Source organism: Diceros bicornis, chromosome 30 (genome assembly GCF_020826845.1).
Source record: "Diceros bicornis minor isolate mBicDic1 chromosome 30, mDicBic1.mat.cur, whole genome shotgun sequence".
Lineage (NCBI taxonomy): Eukaryota > Metazoa > Chordata > Mammalia > Perissodactyla > Rhinocerotidae > Diceros > Diceros bicornis.
In genome coordinates this window covers 15585822-15607880 of record NC_080769.1, presented here as the reverse complement: position 1 = coordinate 15607880, position 22059 = coordinate 15585822, and the positions used below count along the sequence as shown (strand labels likewise).

The 22059-nt window shown below is 38.6% G+C and overlaps 1 long non-coding RNA gene across 2 annotated transcripts in view; it reads left to right on the top strand.

Annotated features, from left to right (window-relative positions):
- LOC131394511 (uncharacterized) overlaps positions 1-16550 on the top strand; it is a 32832-nt gene extending 16282 nt beyond the window's left edge. The window contains exons 3-4 of one of the 2 annotated variants that reach the window (XR_009216168.1): positions 4647-4739; positions 16536-16550. This is a non-coding gene — a long non-coding RNA (uncharacterized LOC131394511). Of the gene's footprint in view, positions 1-4646; positions 4806-16535 lie in introns of those variants that run through there. The other variant, XR_009216167.1, reaches the window with a different exon arrangement.
- Positions 16551-22059: the final 5509 nt, after the last annotated feature.

Genomic DNA, 22059 nt, shown 5'->3' with positions numbered 1-22059 from the left:
AAAGGGCCTTGGCGAACATGTAATCTGGTGCTCTTTAATCTCTTTTGGTTTACAGACTTCTTTGAAAATCTGCTAAAAGGAATAAAACTTGTCCTCTGAAAAATGCATCAACACACATGATGGCACAGCAACAGACACACACAATTATGCATAAAATTTTGTGTTGCTTATGGAATCTCTGAATCCCATTTCTAGATCTTAGGGGACCACAGGACCCCAGATTTAAAATTTCTGACTTAGACCAACCTTCACAATTCACATTTTATATAAAATTGTCTGTCTCGTATCTCTGTACTCAAAGCAAAGAGGCTAGCTTTGTAAGTGACAGTGCTGTCTGACTGTTTTCATGTGATGGCACATATAGAAAATGATAATACTGCATGGCACCCAGGCATAAAGAAAGAAACCTTCTCAAGACCAGAGGTGACCGGCCCCAAGAACCCAGCATCCCCAGACCTCACCAAACCACCCAAGGACTGAGAAGAATCAATATCTCCAAATATCCACACCCAATCACAGCATAGCTGTTGGGAAGGCCTGCCTCAGAGTCCTCCACTAGATGACAAACTGCAAACTGGCTTAGGACACCAGGGCTTAAATTTCCTTCTCACTCCCGAATCCACTTAAAATTCTCACTCCCACACTAGCCCCAACTTAGTTTACATTTTAAACCTCACTTCCCAGATCTTCAAAATAATAGCTAGATGGGGCCAGCCCAGGGGCGTAGTAGTTAAGTTCGTGCGCACTGCTTCAGCAGCCTGGGGTTCACAGATTCGGATCCCAGGTGTGGACCTGTGCACCGCTTATCAAGCCATGCTGTGGCAGGCGTCCCACATATAAAGTAGAGGAAGATGGGCACAGATGTTGGCCCAAGGCCAATCTTCCTCAGCAAAAAAAAAAAAAAAAAGAGGAGGATTGGCAACAGATGTTAGCTCAGAGCTAGTCTTCCTCACCAAAAAAAAAAAAATCCTAACAAAATAATAGCTAGATGTATTAGTTATTGATTGCTGCTTAACAAATTAACCCAAACTTAGTGACTTAAAAGAGAAGTATTTATTATCTCACAGTTTGGGTGGGCAGCAGCTTAGCTCAGTGGTTCTGGCTCATCGTCTCTCCATCAGGCTGCAGTCGGAGTGTCAGGTGGGGCTGCAGTTATCCGAGGCTTGACTGGGTCAGGAGGATCTGCTTCCAAGCTCAAGCAGAGAGCTATCGGCAGGAAGCTTCAGTTCCTCGCCACCTAGGCCTCTCTGGGACTGCACACAACATGGCTTCCCCCATGGCAAGTAATACCAAGAGAGACAGAGAACCTCAAATGGAAACTGCAATCTTTTTATCACTTAATCTCAGAAGTGACGCTTCTGCTGTATTTGATTGTCACACAGACCAACACAGGCACAGTGTAGGAAGGAACTGCACCAGGGTGTGAATACCAGGAGGTGGGGTCATTGGGTGCCATCTCAGAGGCTGGCTACCACACTAGTGTTTATTGAGTGTCTACTCACTTACAAGCACATATTTATAAAGTATTATCTCATTTATTTTTTACAGTAGTACTCTGAGATAGATATCCCCATTTCACCATATTGGTCAAAGAGCCTAAGACCAAGGGATGTTAATTGCCCAAGGTCATACAGATAATAAGTGGCAGAAGAGAAAGTCAAAACAAGGCCTATCTGTCTATAAAGATTCACATTCTTTTCAACATGTTATTATATTTCCATGATGTGCTTTGCCTTCCTGAATCTCAATTTTTCTAGACCTCATTTCTCATCTATGAACCCCCTGTCATTTTCTTTTCAGTTCTGACCCATCATTCTATATTTTGCCCACTCGTGCTGCCAATTCCACACCCTCTGATTACTTAGGTCAACAGCACTTCCTCAGACCATATTTCACCCCATCTTCTCAATAATCATGTGAGATGTGCAAAGCATTATGTATCAAAATATAATTGTAACTTTAGTAATAGCTATTGTTTAAAAAGATGTAAAAAAGAAAAGTGTAAAGATGTTGAAGAACAAACCTGAAACATGTAATTGTTTCATTTGCAGAGATTAACAAGTGTATTCCACTGCCAGTAAAAACAGGCTGAAGTTTCAGTGCGGAAGGAGAATGAGGCAAAGTGCAGGTGCCACTGAGATGATTTCCACACGTTTCCTGAAGACTCTACTGATTAAAATGGATACACAACAAGCTACAGGATGAAAGTGGCCCTGTAGAATATCAGCTGGCCATTCAAGTTGTCACTTCAAAACAAACAGGAGTCAAATATGAGAAACTGCCTCACTTGCTGGCCTTTCTGTCTACCAGCTGCACTAAGTAGGTTTTACTGAATGGACTGGTGGGTGTATATTAATTAAAGGAATCCCATCCTAATACCCACCTATCCAGGTATTAACTTCCCTGGATATCAATTGGTCAACATGATATGAGCCAAGTAGATATGTCTAATCTAGTTTTCTTTCCACATATAAAAGAGCCTTAAAAATTGTGCTTCTTGAGATGCATCAAATCTGAAGTTACCCCTCTCTGGTCACTCTGAATAGGCAGTGGTAAAAATGTGTTGGAAAGATGGCGTATGCATATGTGTGCGTGCATTTGTGCATGTGTGTGAGTATGTGTATGTTTGCATGAACGTTGTTCTGTGATTAACAGTGAAAATCAGACTTCTTGTCCTATTTGTACATTGTTCTAAGTCACTCTCACTAAAGTCATGCATTTGTAGATATGACTTTCCCATTTTGGGGGAGCAGGGGATGTAGTCATAATCTTCCCCAACTTAGAAAAAACCCTGAAGCTTAGACAGAAGTTGTGGACCATATAGAAGAACCAAGACTTAAACTCATGTCTCCCAGCTCTAAATCTAATTCTCTGTCTACTACACCAAACCAGAGAATCACAATCAGAGAAAAACTATTGGGAGACGAAGGGCTTATGATATCGAAGTAAGAAATAGTATCTCCTTTCTCCATCTGATTTTAAAATTAAACAAGAAAAGGAGGTCCTCAAATTCTTTGAAGGGATAGAGCAATCTTACAAACACTGAAAAAAGCTAAATGGTATAGCCCACCAGCCTTAAAATATTTTTACCACTGTCTAAAATGTTCTCTAATTAGTTTCATTGTATTCTTTCCAAGAGACCCTTTATAAGACAAATGTTAATTTCTCAATTAGGAGCACTATACATTAATTCATGTGATGAAATAACCATGTTAGTATAAGCTAGTGCAGAAATTTTCATCGTCCATGGAATCCTGCAGCCTCTGGAACAGGATCTTATAAACTTCCTGGAAGACGAGGTGCGTGGGTGAGTCTCTACCTCTCCCGTACGTCTTCTTTTACAGAGCTATCTCATGATTTTGTCAGTTTTATGTGTTGACATTTTGTTTGAATAAAGAGTTACATTGTTTTTAAAACTCTGAAAACCACTGTATTAATTCATATTATAAGTTCGCTTTTGGTATGAAGATGCTGGGTAAACATTACATCCCTAGGACAAGTAGAAGGAATCACAGGACAAGGCCATTGAAAAAAATCAAACCCAGGGAAAATGTGAAATTCATGAATTCTGTCAATAGAGGGAGTGCTAGGCAAGTATGGAACTCAGAAACAAAAATTTAAAATGAGGAGACAATTCCAATGAGATGAGGCGGTGAAGGGCTTTCCTCTCCCATCTGCAAGACTCAGGGTTTGTTGTATGCTGGGGCTGGCCCTGCAAAAACTGGTGTGCAGCCCTCCAAAAGAAGCTATGTTCAGTGTAAATCTTGAATGTTTTCAAGAACATCTTTGGCAGAGATCTTATGAAGCTAGGAAGGATACAACTGTGCCAGCAAGTTATATATAAAATGCATAAACCTGAGCACAGAGGATTTTTACAGGAGTGAAACTATTCAGTGTGATACTACAATGGTGGATGCATGTCATTATACATTTGCCAAAACCCACAGCATGTACAACACCAAGAGTGAACCCTAATGTAAACTATGGACTTTGCGTGATAATGACGTGTTGATATAGGTTCATCAATTGTAACAAATGCACCACTCTGGTAGAGGATGTTGATAATGGAAGAGGCTATGCATATGTCAGGACAAGGAATACATGGAAAATCTCTACACCTTCTCATGACTTTTACTGTGAACTCTTGCTCCAAAAAATACAGTCTATTTAAAAAATCTGTAAACTTGTCTTTTCCCACTATCAATTGTTATTAGTGAGAAAATTGGATATATAAAGGCCAATTTTGCCCAACTGCTCTGTACCACACACAGATTACAAACTTGTAGTTTTTTTCTAGAGACCTATAAACTATTCTCTCTTAACTATGTTTCTCCCATTAAGAATGAAGAAAGACCTTCATCAAGAGAGGTGGCAAAAGTAATCAATTATCTAGGAAATCAATTATCTAGGAAATGCAAATAAGAGTTTCCCCCTCATCTGAAGTGACAATGGTCATAATATTGCCCTTTATTTATATAGCTCTCAAAAGAGTTTTTACATCAAAAGACCACTCACGTGGTCATCAAAATTACCCTAAAACATGTGTAGAGTAATGAGAAATGAGAAAATCATGCCTCAGAGTATTAAGTGACTTTCCCAAAGTTGTGCCACCTGTATGTTGAACCAAACCTTTTGCTCTTAGACAGATGCCAGGATTCCTGTTAAGAGGGAGAAGAGGGAGAAGACATGAAAAAAATCCAAGTCTGGGCTGATTCTTCGCAAATTTGGTAACAGAAAGGGTAGGTGCCTTTCTCCCAAGGCAAATCCTTCATCTTTATTTTAGATCCTATCCAATCCTACTTCCCAGGAATTGTACTTAATCAATGATACCCTATTCTTATTTCTCTTCATATCTCCATTTCTACTGGATTTTTTCCTCTGATATATATATATGTGACTATCCCAAGTCTCTCAAATACCAAACGAATAAACCAAACTTTTCTTGACCCTATGTCCTACTTAGATAGACACCATTCTATCTCTTCTCAGTTAACCTTCTCAAAGACAGTCTATAATAATTGTCTCCACTTTCTGACCTCTTATTTATCCTTCAGCCCACTCCCCTGTGCCTTCTACTTCTTCTATGCCATTGAAATAATTATTGCCCACTTAACCAGTGACATTTTTATCAATAATCCCAATGGGAATTTCTCAGTTTTGAATGACTGGACTTTTGAGCTGGTTTTGACAAAAAATTGATTGCTGTCGTCTTATTGATACTCTTTCCTTCCTTGGCTTTTGTGTTGGAGGAGGATGGAATGGAAAAGGAAAAGAAAGCTTTCAAGACAAAAACAACAACATATATAAAGACTCCAGGGCACAAGGGAAGTGAATCAAAGAATTAAAGGATAGCTATTGTGATTGGAATATAGATAGCAGGGGTGAGCATAGCAGAAGGTGAGCTGGAAAGGTAGGTAGAAACTAGGTAATGCAGACCATTTTTAAGACTTTAGATTTTACCCTAAGCAGAAAGGATGAAAACTGAGGAAGGACGTGATATAAATAGTTCACTAAAGACCACCCTGGCTACAGTCAGGAGAAAACATTGGTAGGTTGGATAGTGTGGACAGGCCACGTAGGAGGCTACTGTAATAGTTCAAGTAAAGACGATGATGGTTGAGAATAGGCCGGGGGTGATGGAGATGAAGAGAAATAGCTGGAGGCCACTTTATTCTGGTTTTGATCTGACTTTTCTGGCCACTTCTTTTTTTCCATGTGACTCCTAATTTACCATCCCTAAAATATCGATGTCACCCAAGATTAACTTTTTTCTACCTTTGAACCTTCTTCATTTCATTATTCACCATTGTATCTAAGTTAGACATATATATTAGTATCACTTGTATAGCTTTCAAAATAAAAATATGTCCAGAACTTATTTCTTCTAGCATTTGGCATACGCGATGGCCATGAGAATGGGCCTCTCAGATCTCTGCCTGCAGGCAGTGTAACTGCGTCAGTTCACTCAGGGCCCCAGCAGCGCTCTGAAACCATCACAGTTTTATTGAGGCCATGCTGGAGGCCAGGCATTTCCCTAATTAATGAATTTCTTCTACATTTAACCCTATCTCGGTGTCTGTTTCCTGGATGACTCAAACTAAGCTCAGCTGTACCAAGAGTAAACCAAGATAAAGGCAGTAAGATCAAAATTTGGGTTGGTTACCCTGCTACCTGGCAGTTGAATAGGATGTCATCTGGTTAGTAGAGTGGGCACGGATTGTCCTTGACACAAGGTGGCAGCACAAATGTTAAAATTTCAACTGTAGAAACCTGGGGAAATGTCCCGGTGGAGGAGAATGCTATGCCATGTGCAATGATAGGCATTTGAAAAATGATCCTAGTCATTGCCAAGTTGTTTTGACACACTGCAGAAGGATAATGAGAGACTAAGGGATGTTAACAAGCCGTTAAGGGTTAAATGTGAAAGCACTATGTCCTCTCTAATAACCCACAGGATGTCCTTATCTCAAATAGAAGAAGGGCAGACAGACATAGCTGAGCGGTAAGCTAAAGACTTAATTGTTAGTCTTAGAGTCCCAGAGATGTAGGAATGCTCAGCCAAGGCAGGTGTGTTATGTAAAAGTCAGCTTCCTGGTAGGAAAACCTAAGGCCCTTAAACATCCCGAATGGATGCCCCTGAGGATGTTGACTCTGCAACCCCTGAGACCTACAGATTTACACAAGTGGTCCACACTTCCCTAATAAGAGCTATCACTTCTGCCTTGCTAGAACATGCTGCAGAGGCCTCTCCCTCACAAAGCATTATGTGCTCCTCTCAGGAACTTCCTATTTGATCTACCAGGCTGATAACTACCAGAGGTAAAACCCAGCAGAACCGGATGGGATACATAATGGATCAGATAAGAGAGGAAAGAGATGATATACCTAAAGAGTTGCAAGAATTAGTCAGCATTTGCCAGCAGGAGCTAAGGGAGAACTCCTAGCACAGGGTTTTGAAGGTATTTGATCAAGTGAAGGAAGACTATAAGACTGGAAAAGCAATAATTCAGTGATATGGGGGCATTTTCTTGGGACACAGGATTTAGCACCTTAGCAATGGCTCCAGGCCAATTCACTGCTGGGATGACTCTTAGAGGGCTGGAAAAAATGACAGCCACTGTCAACAAAGCGGAAATGCCTGATTTGTCCTAGCAGAAAATAGAGAAAGGAATAGAGACACTGGGAGAAGTGGAATAATATGTGAGGGCAGAAGAACTACCAGAGGATTATGTTCCATGGGAGGGCCCAGAGTCCACACTGTTCACCAAGGCCATCAGGAATGTGCTGGTGAGAGGGGCGCCCGCACCACTGAAAAGTTCAGTGGCAGCTCTCCTCGCAGACCAGGTATGGTGGCAGGAAAGACCTTCACGGAACTGGGCTAGTTTTATCTGAGGAGATGATGGGATCCTGAAGTAATTGAGATCAGGTGGTGTGATGCTCAACTGCTGGACCCACAAGGCTACAATTACTACGAGGACCAGCAAGGTCAGAGGGGTAGCCAAGGCCACTGGACCTGCAAGGAGTTGAGACAGTTAATAGAGAATGGTTGAGGGCCAGCCCCGTGGCTTAGCGGTTAAGTGCGCACGCTCTGCTGCTGGTGGCCCGGGTTCGGATCCGAGCGCGCACCGACGCACCTCTTCTCCGGCCATGCTGAGGCCACGTCCCACATGCAGCAACTAGAAGGATGTGCAGCTATGACATACAAACTATCTACTGGGGCATTGGGGTGGGGGGGAAATAGAGAATGGTGAACCAAAAAGCAAAATAGACAGCCAGCCAACCAAGGTGTTGTTAACGTCTCTAATGTTAGGGAGAGGGGAGCAAGAATGGAGGAACAGCACATCACATTGAAGGTGATTGCTCCAATAAAAATTTACAATCTTTTGCTCATTTTCCAGACCTGAGCTGATTTTCAGGATCAGAATTGGAACCCATTGGCTGAAAAGATGGCCAGGCCCCTAGGAAGAAGACCCTGCATTATATACTGGTGATGATTTTCCCAGGCCTTTCCCCAAAGGGACATATAGCCATTTACTTGGGTGAATGAACACTGGGAAAAGAATAAACATTTGTTGATGATTTAAGAGAAGAAAGCAAGCTGGCAAGAAGGCCAGAAGAGTTAGGGAAGGTTTTAAGAAGAAAATAGGCTGAATCAATAGGATTAATTCCCATCTACTACTTATCATTTTAAAAAGCTGTGAATCAAGTTATAGAAAGTATATTCTATGACCACAGTGAAATTCAATTTGAATTCAATAACAGAAAGATATGTGGAAATCCCCAAATACTTGGAAACTAAATAGCACAGTTCTCAATATCTCACAGTTCTGAATACATCAAAAGAGAAATAATAAAATATTGTGAAATAATTAAAATACAACATATCAAAATTTATAAGATACAGCTATTGCCTGTATAAAATACTCTCTGCCTCAGTCTGTAATAATTTTAATTAGTTTACTTTTATTCGGTTTAGTATCTAGAATATAAACTCTGAGAGCAACAATTTCCTCTTTTTCTACACTGTATCCCCAGTTCCTAGCATAATGCTCAGTCCCAATTAAAGAAATATATATGTAGATGAACTCCACCACTCAGAAGCAACCACTACAAAAATTTAAGTGCATATGCTTCCAGAATTTTCTAGGTATGTATAAAAATATTCATATTATTTTTTACAATAATGGAATAATATTATCCACATCCATTGTAGACATTTCCCCAATTAACAATATATTGAGAAGCAATTTAAGTGTGAATAAATAAAGATATACATCACTTTTTAGTGGTTGTATAATATTGTATTATATATATTTATCATATCATAAATTCTGGTTATTATTCAATCTCTAGCCATGGACATTTAGCCTTCTGGTTTTTTATACTAAAAAAATAATGCAATAACTCACACACACACATCATACTTATCTGACTATTTTTTTAAGGAAAAATTTCTACAGTTACAATGGCTCACTTAAAAGGTATACAGATGTAAATGTTTGATACAAAATGACAAATTCTAGAAATAATAATGTACAAATTTCACAACATATTAACCTAGATATTTTTTTTTAAAAGCGATTATCTTGATCTTGGAGTCAAGTGTACATCGATAATTCTATTTGCCCCTTTCACTCAAGTAATGGTTAAAATGACAATTTTTCTTTGCAGCTTCCTAGTAGTCCATTAATAAATATTGCTAACAATTGTGCATTTTAAGATTTTTTAAACAAGCTGTTTTTGTTGTTATTTACAAACTGTTGATGAATGAAACCACAGTACCAATAAGGCTAATTGTTGAGCAGAATGAACTTGATCAAGCACTTATTTTGCAAATGCCTTAAAATTCGAGCAGACTACTTGATGTAAAAAATATTTACTCGAGGATGAAGCTATTCTTTCTCTTCTCCTACAGATCTTTTGTAGCTACTTTGGAAAGTAAGTGCTCTAGGAACCAAATTCCAAGTTTAATACACTGTTATTCCAAAATAGTATTCATTTTAGCCTCAATTTCTCCATTGACAAGATACAGATTATTATCACTTGTTAGCACTTGTATAATAGCTGCCTGGCAGAAAAATGATGGGATGTATGTCAGATAACTACTAGATTCCCCCACATTAGTTCCAGGCACTTTACACTACTATAATTCTTGTAATCTCACCAGGAGATAAGTAGGAATATTATGAATGAAGGAACTGGAGCAACAAAAATTTAATAGTCAGGGGGCCAGCCTGGTGGTGAGTTAAGTTCCCGCATTCCGCTTCAGCAGCCCCGGGGTTCATGGGTTCAGATCCCGAGTGCGGACCTACTCATCACTTACCAAGCCAGGCTGTGGCGGCATCCCACATATAAAAGGGAAGAAGATGGGCACAGATGTTAGCTCAGGGCCAATCTTCCTCAGCAAAAATAGGAGGCTTGGCAACAGATGTTAGCTCAGGGCTGATCTTCCTCAGCAAAACAAAACAAAACAAACAAACAAACAAAATTTAATACTCAGTAGTCAAATAGGCAGAAAAAACCCGATCATAACTTAGATTTTCCCACATCACATTTCAGCTGTCAAATAACTGGCCCCTGAACAGGAAAATGCAGTGGATCATGTTCGTAACTAGTAAGTGATTCTTTGAATGTGACAGGATTTAAATAGCACTCGATAACTCAGATTTGGAGAATAGATGGCACCAGTCCTACATTCCAAAGGGAGGTTAAAGCAGGATCAAATCCTAAGCAGGATTTGGATATGCAAATAAGGCATCTGAGAAACTGTTTTGCTCCCCCATCCCAGGATCATGTGGGGTCACACAGACCCCTTAGCCAATCTGTCACCTCCAGCCAAAAAAAAAAATGAGATTGAAGAGAAAAGGGAAGGCAAAGATTAGAAGAGATTAGGAGGAGGAAGGAGGTTGCTGTGGCCCACTATGCATGCACTAACACCACCCTGAAGCCTGTGGAGAGGGGCATTGATGGCGTAGTCAGAAAGCTTGAGATATTTGCTCTGGAATTTGGAGATCACACCTGCCTGACATCAGACTCACGCCTGATAAATCTGCCTGGCCTGGTGGCTGACCATGGCTGGCCTATCTCTCTGAAGACTGAATCAAGAGAGATTGTTCCATTGTAGTCGATGTGTACCTGACACAAGAGACAATTGGCCTGGGTGTTGTCCTGCTCAAGAAGATTGCTTTCCTACATGAGATAATCCAGCAGGGAGTAAACCCTCTAAATTCGTAAGAATTAAAGGAGGAGCTATACACAGTCAGCCAGAAAATGTATTCCTCAGCATCAGGGAAAGGTAGGTGCAGTATCTCCAATGATGGAGGAGGGAAGGTGCAGTGCTCTCCAAAGGGCACACAGAACACTTTTGCCAGTAAAAGTTGACTTTACACATCTGCCATGGCCAGAGGAAACCAACACAAATCAGTGCCAGACAAGTAGTGTCCATAAATATATCTGCCTTCCCCACACCTCTTTCAACTCTAGAAAAAGAGTGAGAGGCAACCTCAAGAGTGGGGAAGGAGGAGAAGCACTCTGTGGAGAAATAAAGACGCTAACTAGGCCCCTCTTTCCACAGCTGGTGGCCAATCTAAAGAAGGGGAGAATCTTTAACTTCAATGAACTTAAAAATTCTATTTCATGCAAATAAATATTTGAATGACCTGAGATTGTCCGCAGGACCAAAAAGTAACCTGAAAAGTTATGAAACCAGCTTTAAGTTTATCCATGGAGCAAGAGGAGAATTGGCCCCACAGAAAAAGTAGTATAGAATAATGGGAGATGAAAATTAAGCTGCCTCGTGATTGCACACTCCCTCTGTGTCCCACTATTTCAATATAATGATTCTACACTAAACCAAAAGAAAAGTGTTATTTTTATTAGGCAAAATATAATAGCATCTGTAGACTACAATGCATCAAGTATGACAGTCACAGTCTGTCAAATAACAATTGGATATCCACAATAGGAAAAAGGCAAGTTCTTGTTATGGATCTTCAATTAAAGAGGCATTGTTAAGTAACAGACTTCAGCTTTATAATATGCATATCAATCAGTCTAAAGGTATTGATTAAGCTCCATCTATGTGTCCATTTCTCTTTCCCTCTCCCTCAAAGGAGTAAAGATTCTGATTAAAGAAGCATTAAAACACTTAAAAGGTGTGGTTAAATTAAATTAAAAGTTCAATACAGATTTTGAAATTAAAAAAAAAAAGAATATTAGAAGAGGTTAAGAAAGCTTACTTTATGAAAAGTTGAGTTTTAAAAATGTGTGTTTTATTACTCACATAAGCTTGGGTTTGTTTGAATTTGACATGTGCTTATTCCTGAAAATAAATAGGATATTTGAGGGGCCAGCCCCGTGGCTTAGCAGTTAAGTGCACACACTCCGCTGCTGGCTGGGTTCGGATCCTGGGCGCACACCGACGCACCGCTTCTCCGGCCATGCTGAGGCCGCGTCCCACATACAGCAACTAGAAGGATGTGCAGCTGTGACATACAACTATCTACTGGGGCTTTGGGGGGGGAATAAATAAATAAAATTATTTTTTTAAAAAATAGGATATTTGATACTAGAAAATCCTGAAAAAGAGCTAGAAGTAAAGATACTATATCTAATTTATTCAAATCAGCAGGTGGCCCAAATCTATTTACACATCATAAATATTTCAATTATAGAAACAAAAGAAAACAGCAACACAAAAACCAAAGAAATCAACACCACAGAAACTGCTAACAGCATATGATGCTTTTAACCTCTTTAATATAAACATATTTTTCATATATTTTTATTTCTAAATATCTTTAGCAACCATGCATTTTTTTCTTACCTCAGGGTTCACTAACACACGATAAGAAATGGACTTTTTAAACAATTTACTTAAATGCATTTTTATAAAAATAATTTTAACAAAAACTAATTTATTAAATTTAATAATTAACAAATTAGTTAATTAATAAGTCATTATTAAATAATTAAATTATCAACTGCAATAAACCTTACAATCATATTTTATTGCTAAATTATTTTTATCTCCAAAAACAAGTAAAAAATGTTAAAAGAGAAACTTAAAAAACAACAAAAATTATACAGGTATACTATCTGATTCTTTTTGAAATTAGGAGAATATTGAAAAAGAAGGGAAGGAAAAAAGAAGGAGGGGGATAGAGCAAAAGAGGAGAAGTTGAGACAAACCTTAAATAAACAAATAAGCTAATAATATATCAAGTGGTAAATAAACTAAAAATATACAAAATGGTTGCAGTTTCAGTAAGAGCAGGTAACATTTTGATTTACAGAGTCCCATTAAAATTGGATCAATGAAACTCACTAACTAGATTTTATTGACACTATAGGGGGAAAAATCTGTCTATGTCCTGGGGTTCCAAAATGGAAGAATAAATCCAGGAGCTACTAGAGGCCATCCTGCCCACAGAAGATGAGAGCCGGGCTGAGAATAAACACAAAAGAAAGCAGAGCTGCAAGATGGAGAGAAAAATTCCTGTCAACATCTTTGACCCCTTGGATACAACAGGGTCTATGGAACATAGCCCTGCGACTTTCATTTAGGGGAACCAATAAAGCCCCTTTTTTTGTCTAAGCCAAATTGAGTTTTTTTTAATAACACTTGCAAATGAAAGTGTCCTGATTAATGCAATTCAAAAGTGAAATTTATTATACACAAGTAGTTAGAAAGTTGAAACTGATTAGCTGAGTGTTGGTGTGGTAGTGGTTCCAAAGACGTTCATGTCCTAATTCCTGGAACTTGTGAATATGCCACCCTACGTGGTAAAAGGAACTTTGTGGGTGTGATTAAATTAAGAATTTTGAGATGAGGCGATTATCTGGGTAGGCCAACAAGGGTCCTAATAAGAGTGAAGCAGGAGGAGTCAGAGCAGAAAGAGAGCAAGCCAGACGCAGAGACTGAAAGAGGGAAGCAGAGATTAGAGGCATGAGCTTTGAAGACGGAGGAATGGGCCACGAGCCAAAGAATACAGGTGGCCTCTAGAAAAGGGAAACAGATTCTCCCCCCACAGCCTCCAGAAGGAATCAGCCCTGCCGACATCTTGACTTAGCCCAGTGATTTGTACTTCTGGATTCCATAACTGTAAGAGAATACATTTGCATTATTTAAACCACCAAGTTTCTGGTAATTTGTTATAGCAGCCATTAGAAAATAATAGTAGTTGGGGCTGGCCCAGTGGTGTAGTGGTTAAGTTTGTACGCTCCGCTTCAACAGCCCAGGGTTCACAGGTTCGAATCCCAGGGGCGGACCTATGCACAGCTTATCAAGCCATGTTGTGGTGGCATCCCATATAAAGTAGAGGAAGATGGGCACAGATGTTAGCCCAGGGCCAATCTTCCTCAGCAAAAAGAAGAGTATTGGCAACAGATGTTAGCTCAGGACTAATCTTCCTCACCACAAAAAAAAAAAAAATGAAAATAATAGTTGGACATTTCATGGAAGCATTTTGTGTGTTATTCCAATATCCTCTACATGATTAAGAGAATTATCCTTCTAACAAAGCTAAAATTAGATTTGCGGTATGCTGAATTGAGAAACAAAATATTGGTTTGTACTTAAATATTTTCTCTACTCTGACTACTGAAAGATCCCAGGAACAGTGATACCCCAATAACAATGAGCACATCTAGCAATCAAATCTTGGTTTCTAAAACCATTCTCCATTAAAAGAAGCAGCACCCATTAGAGAAATGTCTGATTCTGGGGCTGGAGTTGGGAAAGTACAAGATGAGTCTGGAACATCTTTTTGAGCCAGAAAGTAATAAAGTACTCAGTGAATGAAAAGGACACGTCAAACTGACACAGAAGCCAATATAAAGGAACTTCCACTGACCAAATCAAGAACAGTGCGAGCATCAAAATAAATAATAACAAATTACAGCCCATTTTATAAAATAGGAGTTTGTGAATCCATATAAATAAAAATAAATAAATAAATAGGGAGAAGAGAATCTTATACTATAATGGAAACTAGTAAATATAGAAGGAATGCTTAAATCAGAAAAATCAAATATTTAGCAACCATTATCATAATAATACCATTAATTCAGCCAAAATATATCAATGGATACTAAAATTAATGGGTGAAAGTTTGACAAAGAATAAGATATTTACATATTAAAAGAACCAAAGAAATTGCAAAAAGAAAAAGATAATTATGGCATTAAGCTAGCCCTGAAGTCTAATCTACCCTCTGCATAGAAACTCTCCCCAAATACTTATTAATTATAAAGAGAATCAAGTAACTTTTGAATGGACAAACCTTATAGAGACCACCTCAATCAAAGATTCAAACTGAATATCACCAATGATGGAACAAATTAAAATCATAGACCACCTGATAGGATGCAATAAAAAGAACACACCATCGCTTCTGTGTTTCTGTGATATTCCTGCCACATAACATAATCTGAATCTAAGGAAACATCAGACCTACCCAAATTGAGGAGTATTCTACCAAATAATTGGCCTGTAAAGGTCATGAAAGTCAAGGATGACTGAGATTCAAGATTGAAGGAGATTAAAAAGAAATGACAATTAAATGCAACATGTGGTCCTTGACTGGATCTTTTTGCTATAAAGCATATTATTGGGACAACTGCCAAAACATGAGGGGGTAGGCAACCATCTAGAAGTAATGTAGCAATGTTAATTTCCTGATTTTGATGATTATATGGTATTTAGGTGGGAGCATGTCCTTGCTTTTGCAATTACACATTAAGTATTGGAGCGTAATGGGCATTATGTCAGTAACTTGCTTTCAAATGGTTCAGAGAAAAAAAGTTCATTGTACTATTCTTGCAAATTTTCTACAAGTTTAAAATTATTTTAAAATAAAAACACTCAAAACTGTGATTAAATTTTTTGAAAAAATAAACCCAGAAACTACAGTTAGATTTGTGTAGCTCTGATGCCAAAGTCAGCACCATGGACAGACAAGGTTAATTATGTTGTCTTGATTATGCCTGGTTCTTAATAACCAAATCCCAAAAAAGATGTGTATAAGTTAAAAGACCACTTGATGGAATTTGAAGATGCACTAGCCACAACTGTTTCCTCGTTTCAACATCTGTTACTGACACTGATGCATTTCTAATCTCCTCCTCTAGAGAACATAACCTGTGTAGTAGACACCATGGTTGTCTACACGGTATCTATTCCTCCTTCCTCTTTTCTAACACAATCCCACTCTTGCTTAGGCATCTACTCCTCGCACCATCACCAATGTTTTTAAATTTATTTATTTATTTATTTATTGTGTTTGTGTGTGTCTGAGGAAGGACAGCCCTGAGCTAACATCCATGCCAATCCTCCTCTTTTGCTGAGGAAGACCAGCCCTGAGCTAACATCTGTGCCCATCTTCCTCCTCTTTATATGGGATGCCGCCACAGCATGGCCTGACAAGCGGTGTGTCCGTGCTCGCCAGGGATCTGAATCCAGGCCGCCAGCAGCAGAGTGTGCGCACCTAACCACCAAGCCACAGGGCTGGCCCCAATTACCAATGTTTTTAAAAGAAATTTGATGGACCCCGGCACCAGAGTTGGGCCTTACTTATCTAAAAGTAATCCCATTCCCCATGCTAGAGATTGGTTCAGCTAATCCAATTAGTTTGTGGTAGTCCCCTAGCCTCAAAAATTGGTTCAGGAATTAGCTTGTAACCTAATAAGGACCAATGAGTCATGAAGGAGGGTTTTCTGGATGTTTCTGATAAGAAGCTTCTTAGCTTTTAGAAGCAAAATAGAATACTTGCATCTTCTCCATTATATGGAGCCTAGAACCTCTAAAAGGCATTTTACCACCAAGAGGCAAATCAGCCTAAGGAAATCCCATCACTCTAGAAGGAACAAAACCAAGGAAACTGCAAAGAAAAGGAGTTGTACTCATGGTGTTAAGCCAGCCCTGAAACCCATCCTGCCTTTCTATGTTACTTTGTGAGCCAATTTAAACTAGTGGGATTGAACTGAATTTTCTGTTACATACTTCCAAAGTATGCTGATACGATCTGTATTTTCAGGTTTGAAAAGGTGGCACACACAGGCCAATCTTTCCAGGTAATTTCTTATTTTATTCTCCTCTAAAGCCTAATATGAGAATAGTGGGAAGAAGAAGAGAAGGAAAAGAAGGTAAATAGTCTATTAGTTGAAAAGAAATTTGGAGTTAGAAAGGTATTTGCATATACATGTAAAATAGGGAAAAGTATTTTATTTATTTAACAAACATGCATATGGCACTTATGTGTCTGGCACTGTTTAGATGTTTTATAATGTTAACTCACTTAATTCCTATAAAAATTTATGAGAAATTGTTATTACTATCATCCCCATTTTTTTTTTTTTTTTGTGAGGAAGATCAGCCCTGAGCTAACATCCATGCTAATCCTCCTCTTTTTGCTGAGGAAGACCAGCTCTCAGCTAACATCTATTGCCAATCCTCCTCATTTTTTTCCCCAAAGCCCCAGTAGATAGTTGGATGTCATAGTTGCACATATCATCCCCATTTTTAATTGGAGAAATTGAGGCACGTGGATGTTAAGTAACTGGCCTAAGGTCACAGCTAACAAGAGGCAGAGCCAGGATTCAAATCACTATGTTATATTAATCCCAGACAGAGAAAAGATCATCTAATGAGGACACTTCAGTATTACGTATGTACAAAAGGATACGGCATGTGGTCAATTCACATGCAAACCTAGGATTTGCATCAGAGAAAATCAACATTTCTCATATATCAGAAAACATAAATGGAACTATTAGTCATTTACCTAAAAAAAGATAATTACTGTATGTCTATGTTTATCTAAAACCAATACATGAATAGATAGTAGCACAAACTCAGTAATTATGAAGTAGGGTCTATTATAGTAGAAAAGCCTGTTAAAAATAGAAAAAGAAAAATTCCTCTTGTTAAAAATAGAGGGTGTTTGGAAGATATAGTGGAAAATGTGAATAATTTTAATTGTCAACTGGGAAACAGTACCAGACACAATTTTCTTTTTTGTCCAATACAATCAAGACTTTGCTTATTCAAGTCTGCCTAATTGACACCTGAACTTCATTTCCCATAACCTTTACCTAATTAGTCTAGTCTATGGTTTCCAGAGAAGGTAGGTCTAACAAATCTTCTCCAGGCTCGGGAGGGAAAGAAAAGCAGCAGGAAGACCTCTCAGCTATGCTAAAGAAAGTCCTGTGTTGTGCCACGGTTTGTATATGACTTAGGGGGGCTGCCTGTCTCCCCTTGAACAAATCCTCTTTGAATATTTCCCTTTCAAAGCTGTCCATCATGGTTGAAGTGAGTGTAGAGAAGAGGCCTAATGATAGAACAAAGAGAAGAAGAGTAAGATGGGAACTCTCTTCCACCCACCATGACTGAAGTGCTCAATGATGCCTTTAAGTGTTTAAATGCTGCACTGTCTAAATTTTAAATCGACAAACATAATATCAAGCATACAGTAAGGTTAACAGCATAATTTAAAATGTCTCTACTTGCTACAAGGAAATTGATCAGAAACAAGCCAGCAGTAAAACTTCACGGGACAGTTTTTAAGCTGCCTGCCCCATTCCAATCAGTCCCCAAAGCCCAGCTACATTCTAAGAAGGCGATCAACATTACTGGTAAACTGTTTTGTTGCTGTTGTAGTTAGCATCTTGATTCTATCTATATCAAATGTGTGTTAACTTTACTTTTTATGTTTTTTCCATTTCTGAATGTCAGAAAACATGTCTTTACATTGATATTCCCCACAGTATGTAGAATATAGCAGCTATTAAACAAATGCATTTGAATAAATGAATTACAAAGACCACGCAGCAGGAGTCGTGAGCAGCGGTCATAATTCATCGCCCTTAACCTGTCTTGCTCCTCTTCTGCAGCACCGCCTGTGGAAAGCAAATGAATGGTTGGTTCTGCTCATTCATAAGCTCAAGTTCATTTTCCTGCCACATTTCAGAAATCGCCTGGTTTCACTGATTGCACGATACGTGAGGCCCTGCTCTGGGGGTTCCTTCAGCCCAGAACGCTCTCTCTTCTCACAGTCTTACCCATTTTTTAAAGTGTATCTCTAAGTGTTCCCTTCCTGACATAGAAGGAACATTAGCTAAACTTAGAAGGACTGAATTTTAGTCCCAACTCTTACTCTGACTTGCTGTGTAATGTTCGACAAGTTATTTAACTTTGTTCAGTATCAGTTTGTTTTTTCAAGTCGAAGGTTGAACTGCAAGGAAAGTTACAAAATGACACCCAATAGGGTTGTATATATGTTTCCTTTGACCACTCTAGTGTGGTGTGTGTGTGTGTTTTAAATTTTAAATGACTTACCAACATTTTAAAGTTGAGTAGAATTTTTTGAGCAGAATCTCAAAAAATACAGAGAAGACATTTTTCTAATTTTATTGCACTTATAAAATAATTTGATTAATAAGTTTATTGTAGGCTTATCATTTTATCTTTGCTTTTATAATATGTTGCTAGTTACAATCTTGACTTATTTGATGGTGAGTAACTGAGCAGGAATGCAATTGCAATTTTAGGTTCCTGTGGGAAAAAGCAATGTGTTTATAATGCATTTTCCAGAAATGAATTGGAAAAAGTAACGGTTATCTTGTGATTTTTGTTATTTTATATGTTCACATGCCCACTAAACTAGATTTAACTCTTGTTATAATTAGTTGTGATTTCAGAGTTTATGAGGTTTGCTGATACAATCAAATTTAGATTGTGGCTAAGGTTGTTAATATTTTCTTAAAAGTAAGTTTAGTTGGTAGCTGTGGAGTATAAATAGTTGAAATTTGGTATCAGCACCAACCAAATTTGGTTCTGTTTTCTCTCAGCTGCTTGTCTTTCACATTAGAAAATAAAGGGGAAAAAGAGCCAAAACTCTTAGTCATGCTTACCAAGTACTTGACGTTAGTTTTCAATTGACATTCAAATAAATTGGAGAAAAGAAAAAATGGTCATAAAGGAGTAATACAGATACATGGAAAATTCTACAGGGGAATTTTACTTTAAAATTCACTGCAAGATTTAAATGAGTGTATACAAGTGTCTGTGTGTGGATTTCTGACACACATTAAATAACATCAATTAGATAGATGTACATGGGATAAAGTAAATAAGTTGCAAACCTATGATTAATGCAATGGTGTTTGTAGGCTTTGAATAGGCTGCCTCTTGGAATTAGGTTAGATAATGTCATCTTCTGAACTAGAATTGAATATGCTTTTATTAAATTAGTATTAGTTATCTGGATAAGTAACACACTGAAATAACATTTGTAATTGTAATGTTAGTGAATCTAGCATTTTAATAGCATTTTATCTAGCATTTTAATAGTCTATTAAAATCCTTTCAGGGAAACAAAAAAATAAATACAAAAAAAAAATAACCTGCAGTCTGTATGACATTTTTAAAAACTAGACCCAAAAGGTAAAAATTCCTTTGTCTCTAGTTCAGCCCTTTCAGGAAACAGAGTTCCTAGGTGTGATGGTTAACTTTATGTGTCAAATTGACTGGGCTACTGGGTGCCCAGATATTTGGTCAAACATTATTCTGGGAGTTTCTGTGAGTGTTCTGGGGTGAGATTAACATTTAAATTGGTCTGAGTAAAGCACATTGCCCTCCCCAATGTGAGTGGGCCAGGCTCATCCAATCTGTTGAAGGCCTGAGAACAAAAATGATGACCCTCCCCTGGGAAGAGACAATTCCTCTACCTGACTGCCTTCAAGCTGGGCTTCAACTTTTTCCCGCCTTCAGACTCGAACTGAAACATCGGCTCTTCCTGGGTCTAACGCCTGCCGGCCTCAGCCTCAGACTGGAACTACAGCATCAGCTCTCCCGGGTCTCCAGCTTGCTGATCACCCTGCAGATCTTGGGACTTGTCAGCCTCTGTAATCACGTGAGCCAATTTCTCATCATTAATCTATTTTTTATATATATGACCCATTGGTTCTGTTTCTCTGGAGAACCCTAATATACCAGCCTTCCACAACATTAGTTCACTGGTCTGTTCATCACATATGTTCCTATTTTAGAGATGGGTCCATGACACTATCTTATCCTGAAGGCATTATGCTTTAGGAATATCCATCTCTTTTTTATTTTCTTTAAATATTTTTATTAACTTTCTGATATTAATTTTATTTCACATGAAGTCTCTGTTGCAGTAAAAGAATAGGTAGACCACTAAACATGTATTTTCCAGACTTCTCATCTAGCAATTTCGTTTTTAACCAAGTGATTTGTGAGATTAATAAATCAGTTTCTTTAGAATGTATCTGTCTCACAAAACCTGGTTGTTCTTGAATGGACTCACAATTCACAGGTGCTCACAACAAAGGCTAAAGAGCAAATTCCAGGTTCAAGGTGGGCTCCCATGGAGTACTTGCTCCATATGACCTCTCTGAATCTTCTCTCCTTCTCCCCCACCCTTCATCTTTCCACTCCACTCCACCCCATTGGCATCATAGTTACATTCCAGAATTTTCCACATTATACAATCTTTAGGGAACAGATGGTAAGCGTATTTGAATCTCAATTTCTGATTCAAATTCATTAGTACTGGCTGTCTTACCCATTATGTTGAGAATTAACAAGCAAGTGTAGACCATTGGTAGAAATGATTAATTAGCTATGTCAGCCATAGATGAGACAGAAAGCAGTGGCTGCAAAAGTCATGCATTCACCATCCCTGCTCCAGATTTTTAAGTTGACACCCTTCTAAAATATACATGAAGAACAATGTTACAGGAAAATTTATTGAGATAATAATTTCTGTCTTATTCCCACTCCTCTATGAGACTCTCACAGGAAATGCAACTTTAATTTCATTACAGTTACCCAGACCCTTAGAAATAGGGACTTCCAGCATTGTACTCCCATTTCCTTTAGTGTTCAGGCTTGTTCACAGCTTTGGGTTTCAGAGGCAGAAACGGAGATTGTCTGGCATCCAGGAGACAACTCCTTTTTAGGCTTTTGTTTGGGACTCAAAGCACCTGTGGTTACTAGGTTGAGTAATCCCAGTGGGGAGAGGGGAAGAAGGCTGTGCTTGGAGTAATTTTAGAAAATTGCTCATCCTAGAAAAGAAAGAATAGCTTCTGAGAGACTAGTGAAGGCACAGGAGGACTTTATGGTTTTCATATCTGGTGCACATTCACAAACCCTCGGTCCTAATGGCAGATACTAGGGAGGACTGAAAGCCTTTGGACATCTGTGGAAGCCTGGCCTCTAAGTCCTGAGATTCTTCATCACAGAGAAAAGAGTCTCTGTGACGAAGCCTGAAGTCAGTACAGAAAACCTGTGTGAAGGCATCTGAGTCCTTCTGGAGCAGCAGTGCCTGAATAATGGTAGAGAAGCAGCTCTTTCCAGCAGCAGCACTTGATAGAAGGAATATTAAATGAAAACCAACACAATGGACTAAGGACCAGGGTCGTCTTCCATTTTTCACACACTCGAATATTTGCACAACCCTAAAGAGAGGTAGTAGTCTACCACTCCCCTACAAAAAAAAATATTAGACTAAAAGTAGGGGGCTCAAATCCACATTC